The sequence below is a fragment of the Nannospalax galili genome, unplaced genomic scaffold (genome assembly GCF_000622305.1).
Source record: "Nannospalax galili isolate Female #2095 unplaced genomic scaffold, S.galili_v1.0 scaffold1433, whole genome shotgun sequence".
NCBI classification, from domain to species: domain Eukaryota; kingdom Metazoa; phylum Chordata; class Mammalia; order Rodentia; family Spalacidae; genus Nannospalax; species Nannospalax galili.
The window spans coordinates 208,996-215,103 of NW_008331895.1; the positions used below are offsets into that span (position 1 = coordinate 208,996).

Here is a 6,108-nt window from a genome sequence, read left to right on the forward strand (position 1 = left end):
AATTTAAAAAAAAAAGATTGCGTTTTGACCTAAACTGAATATCTGATTTCCAATGATTTTCCCCAATGATTATAATATATTGATTAATTATATTGTTTATTATTTGAAAGATTTAAATACTTCTTATTTTGTTTACTATTATGAATGCTAAAAATAAATATAATTTTATATATCACAATGGTTATTTAATAGGATAGTGGTATGAATTCATATCACATCAAATTCTGTGTATTTAACTCCTGGATATAGTATGTATTTTATAATGCTGTTGGGGCATTTTCATCATGCCCTGTGTCACTCTGCATCAATGTAACAAATGTTCCGTTCTTTTCTATTGATTCAAACCAGGTAAAGTGCAGGTAGAGATTGACTGTGTGGTTGGCAGACATTGGAGACCCTGCCTGCAGGACAGGAGCAGCATCCCCTACACAGAAGCCGTGGTGCATGAGGTCCAGAGATACATTGACCTCATCCCCATCAACCTGCCCCATGAAATGACATGTGATGTGAAATTCAGGGACTACCTCATCCACAAGGTAAGCTTGTTCTTTTCTGCTGTACCTCTGTGCTCTTGATGTTTCAAAATTCACATGTGATTCCAACACTGTATGAGTGCAAGACCAGAGAACTGCTGCTTATTGGAGTGAGAGCAAACATAAATAATTAGAAAGAATTCATGTCTTGCATCCTTCAATTCCTCAATAAAGTTATGTTCTTCTTTTATTTCTGTTTTGATTTGTTTTCTCTGAAATATTTCTCTGAAATATTTTCTTAGAATTTTCCTGAAAAAGATAATGGATGTTTTCTTAGTCTTAAATTTTCTAGTGCATTTGTTATTCTGTTTACCTGGACTTTGGAAAAATTTTATTTAAGCATTTTGTTGAGCTTATTATAATTAACCTTGCAAAATTTTACTCCTTACTGCTAATTATTTGATTTAGCCTATGAATGTATATGGAATGGCAAAGTGTGATGTGTGTTAATATTTTTTCCAATTCTTGTGCTCTTAATTTCTGTTTGTTGTATTTTTGCTCTGGTTGAAAAATTCCAAGATAGCATTGAATATTATGGGCTGTAATGGGCATACTTGTTTCATTTCTGGCCAACATGAAGTGGGTTAACTTTAATATTTCTCCAGCAGATTCAGTGCCTTAAAATTTGGACTATTGTTGATATAGCTAAGAAAAGTTGCCCTTATAATTTTCTTTGATATGAATTTTCTTTACAAAAGTGCGTAGACTCTCTTCAGATCTCTTCTCTGTAGCCATTGTTCTGGTTATATGTATTGGACACATTTTATCACTGAGTGTACATATTTTAAGTGCTTCCACATGTTTGGAGGTGCTCTGATACACATTGTTCATGGTGTCTCTGCTTGTATTTTAGTTTGGGCAGTGGAAATAGAACTCTAATCCTGACCCAGAATTGGACATGATGTGAACACAACTAATTTGATTGTATGCTGTAAACTAATTCTCTGATATATTCCCACTTCTGGAATAATGAGAACAATTTTGGTTAGCTGTTTTTATTAGTGCTTTCAAAGGCATCTTTTCTCCATGTAGCTATCCTTCCTCAAAATTGATTTCTCAGAATTTTGATACTAAACAATGCTGACTGGTTGAAACTAAGTTGTTAGTGGTCCCTGATAAAGCTCTGCTTCTAAGTCCTTTCTGTGGCACTTAGTGGTATCTATGAGATGCATATTAATTTATGGTTAAATGACAGCTAGTTCACATGGAAATGCAGAATTTCATATGGTGATGTACTCATCCAGAAAGGATCCAGTCCTAATTTCTGGGCATACAGTGGCATCACTGGCTCTGGTATAGAATTGGGCATGATATAAGCACAATAAAAATTTGAATGCTCACATTAAATTGATTCTTTGAAATCTTTCCAGTTCTCCATTAATGAGAACAATTTGATTAGCATCATTTAGTGATTTGAAATACATATTTTCTGCATCCAGATGGTTTAGTGATTATTCTAAAAGCTGTTTTCATTTTTGTGAAGTCAATGTATATGAGCAGATTAAAAAATAAAGTATAAAGTTTATTTTTAAAGAATAAAAGTAAGAACATTGGCAAGATTTCAATGAATAATGTAATCATGTGGCTATGATGGAATTGAATTTAACAAATAATAATGAGTCTTGCTCTGGGATAATAGACTTGGTTTAAGAGTTAGGTTATTAGTGTATTGTTTTAGCCAAAGAACACATCTGAGATAAAATTTCTGTTTCTTAGTATTGATGTCTATGGTTGGTATAATGAAACTTTTTCATGTACTTATACCTAAATAAATAATAAATAGACTGATTATTGAGAGTGTAGTCATCTATGCCCTAGATCTACTACAGCAGGTTTAGAGGCCTGCTTAAGGGAATGTTTTACCTGCTGAGATACAAGTTGTCATGACTTGTCATGTATCTGGTCTTTTGAGTCTAGTGAGCCAGAGTAGTCCATTCTTTCCCTTCATAGAACTGTCTAGAACAGAAATAAGCATCATTGCATGTCTGATGTTTACACTTACAAATCAGATAAGTGACTCTTTTATCAGACAGGAGCCACTGATCTCAGCAGAGATAGCAAACTAAGTGTCAATAAACTTAAAGTATGCTTGGTGGACACTATTTCAGAATGCCTAGTACATGAGGATTGTGTTACTACTTCGGTACTCTGATGTAGCAGAGAAGCAGCCACAAGCAATATGACTATGTTCCACGTTTATTGATGGGAACTTAATTTTTCCAGAATGCCCATGTTATATTCTTTTTAATTTTTAAATATGTTAGGTTGAGTTGCCATGCTAAAACAGGGAACAAGCTTTTCAAGGTCTTGTAGATCACAGTTCTATTCACTAGAAATTTTGGAATGAGATGAACTCAGTTTGTGTGTTAATTGAAGGGAATCTTCCAGCATTGCCCCCCCACAATGATTTATATGTGTATCTCTAGAAGTTTTATATGTTTAGATCAACACCATAAAACTTAACCTCCATTTTATTTTTTCTTTTCTTTCTTTTCACGTCTCCTCCCTTCTTCCACTTTTCAGTGATCTCCTTTCATCTCCCAAGAAGTCCCCTCCTGTTTTTCAATGGTGCGTGTCTCTCTCTCTGTCTCTCTGTCTCTTTGAATGCTGCATGTGTTTATATAGATAGATAGATTCCATATAGGAGAGTAGACCACTCCCTCCTGCCACAAAGCCATTCATATATTTCATCATGTGTATATACATGTCATATAAATGTGTATGTATACTTAAATCTGGATTCTGCATCAGAAAGAAAAATGAAATTTTGCTTACTTTGGTCATCAGAGTTTTCCACTGGATTCATAATTCATTGACTTATGTGGAAAAAGAAGTAGATGAACTGATACAGGGAGTGATGAAACACAAATATGTTGAAGCTTAGTGTAAAGGAAACACCCAGAAGCTTTAGCACCAAGTACTGACCTCAAATGCCACTGAAAAGCATGTTAGCAACATCATTTCCACTGGCCTCAAACTTCTACCTGCTTATCACATGGTTGTCTGGTGAAATGTCACTGCTCTTCTTTGGACTTCATATCCATTCTATGGAGCAGAAGATTGAACTTAGTGATTTCTTTCAAGTCTTTTAGCTCTGTGATATCTTTACAACTTGGTTTTTCTCTGTATGATGTTTCTAGAGCACAAACATTGATATCGCTGTCATCCATGCTGCATGACAACAAGGAGTTCCCCAACCCAGAGAAGTTTGATCCCAGGTACTTTTTGGATAAGAATGGAAATTTTAAGAAAAGTGACTACTTCATGCCCCTCTCAACAGGGAATATAAACACATTTCCATGGCTTAAAGTGACATCAAGGATCACTTGCAATTCACAGTGACTCCCACAGTACTGATTGATTGGCTGTTTGTACATGATCAGGAGCACCATTCCTAGTGCCCATGAACAGTCCTTGTTAATGAGGCATCTCTGTTAGGCTAGAAAAGAGAGGCTTTAGTTCACTCATTATGTCCAAGGATTCCTAGCGCCCATGAACAGTCCTTGTTAATGAGACATCTTCTCTGTTAGGCTAGAAAAGAGAGGCTTTAGTTCACTCATTATGTCCAAGGTGAGGAAGCCACTGTATAAGCAACTTGCATTCTTCCTTTTATATATGATAGACAGGCTCATGAAATCATTCTAGGCAGTAGTCTTCATTTAGACTTCGCTCACTCACTGTAAAAATAGAGAGGACATAATTTTATTTCAAGCCTTCTTGCTGTGTCACTCACGTCCAGGTTCAACTATGGAGAAACAAGCTTCCAAAAACAAAGAAAAGCTCCAAGGGGTCTCAAGTCCATTGAGAGAAATAAAGGAGGGAACAATTCATGTTAATGCAGTTGGAACAGTACAGTGAGTGAGAATCACACATCTCCAGGCAAGAGGGTTGTAGTGGAGAAATCATTGCCTTACTATATCATACGTCATACATTAAACATAAAATGAGAAAAATTCTAATTAATGGCTCTCTAGTTGCCTCAAGGGATGTAAGAATAGAGACTAAGAGGATGAACATGTAGGCACTAGGAAGTATTTTTTATTCACTGTTTGAAATTATCAGATATGCATTTAATATGTTTTGATAAAACACACCCTCACTCCCTTCCTCCAGCTCCTCCTAATCATCCACAAATTTCATCCTTCCAATTTCACATGCTTGCTTTATAATCCATTGAGTTCACTTACTGCTGCCAGCATGGGCATGGAAATAGGCCCCCTCTGGAGCATGGACAACCTATTCTCAGATTTCCTCTCCCTGAAGTAAAGGACTCATCCTCTCCCATCATCTGCCAAAAGCTTCTCAGCTAGGGGTGGTATTTTGTGAGTTCTTCTATTTATGCTGTAAGTTTGGCTGAATATTTTAAAGACCGTAACCACCCACTAGTACAGGACATTTTCTCTCAGTTTAGAGTGTCAGATACTTCCCGATGACCATTAGATCTTGGGGACATTGTGGATTTGGCAGGAAACCCTGTAAGGTCACTGAGTTCCCTGCTCTTTCCACATTCAGTATGCCTGTCAAGATGGATCTCCACAGCTGCAGTGTATGAGCTGTCTCTGTGTATCGAAGCTCCCTGCCTCAGTTTGTGATTTTTGATAATGGACACATGACCCCTCTTCCTTAGACTCCCAGGTCATCTGATATGAGTGTAATCACACCTAGCTAAGATTTTATTCTTTGAATGATATGTTTCTTAAGATCATATGTTAAGTGGAAATCAAACTTTGTCAATTTGATTAACTAGTTATCCTCTTACCCATCCATCCATCTAACCTGTAGATGAATCCTTCCTGTAATTCATAAGTCACTCATGTGCCCTTCTGCCAGGCATAAGCATGCTGCTTCTCACACTTTTGCTCATGAACAAGGATAATTACCTTCTTTGATTTTTTTTCCCCTAGGAAAAATGATTTGTGCAGGAGAGGGCCTGGTCCACATGGAGCTCTTTCTATTTCTGACCACCATTCTACAGAACTTCAAACTGAAATCTCTGGTTAACCCAGAAGACATCAACACAACCTCAGTGGTAACTGGATTGGCTTTCCTACCAGCCCCTGACCAGATCTGCTTCATTCCTGTCTAAAGAAGATCAGACGGTCCGGCTTCTGCCGTGCTGTTTTCTGTAATCTCCTCCCGGCCATCATGTACCTCCTTTCCCATTCAGGATTCTGTATCTGTCTGTCCTCTTCTGTCACATCTCTTCATTTTCTCAAGATTCAGCTAGCACTCTTCTTCCATTTGCAGTTCCTGGAGTCACTGCACAGATATCTCCACCATTCCCTATTGTGTGCAGCCCTGTCACTATCTTTTGTACTAATATGTATCCTAGCCAGATTTACTAAAATGGCTTCACTGTAAGACAGAAATTATTAGCATATGAATATTTAGTCATTTTTCTTCTGCATGTTCTTAATATTTAACATTTTGATCGGTGTACATGTTTCAGACTTCCCTCAATTCAAGCAGAAACGAGAGAACATAGAACCTACAGATCATGCCATTCCACATAAAGAGAAGTATGGAGAATATGAGGAGGGAGTGCTGAGAGCCAGCTCAGCCAGTAATGTACTTG

The 6,108-nt window shown here is 37.0% G+C and overlaps 1 pseudogene; it reads left to right on the plus strand.

The window, feature by feature from the left end:
- Positions 1-5,619, plus strand: part of LOC103729082 — a 30,194-nt pseudogene extending 24,575 nt beyond the window's left edge.
- Positions 5,620-6,108: the final 489 nt, after the last annotated feature.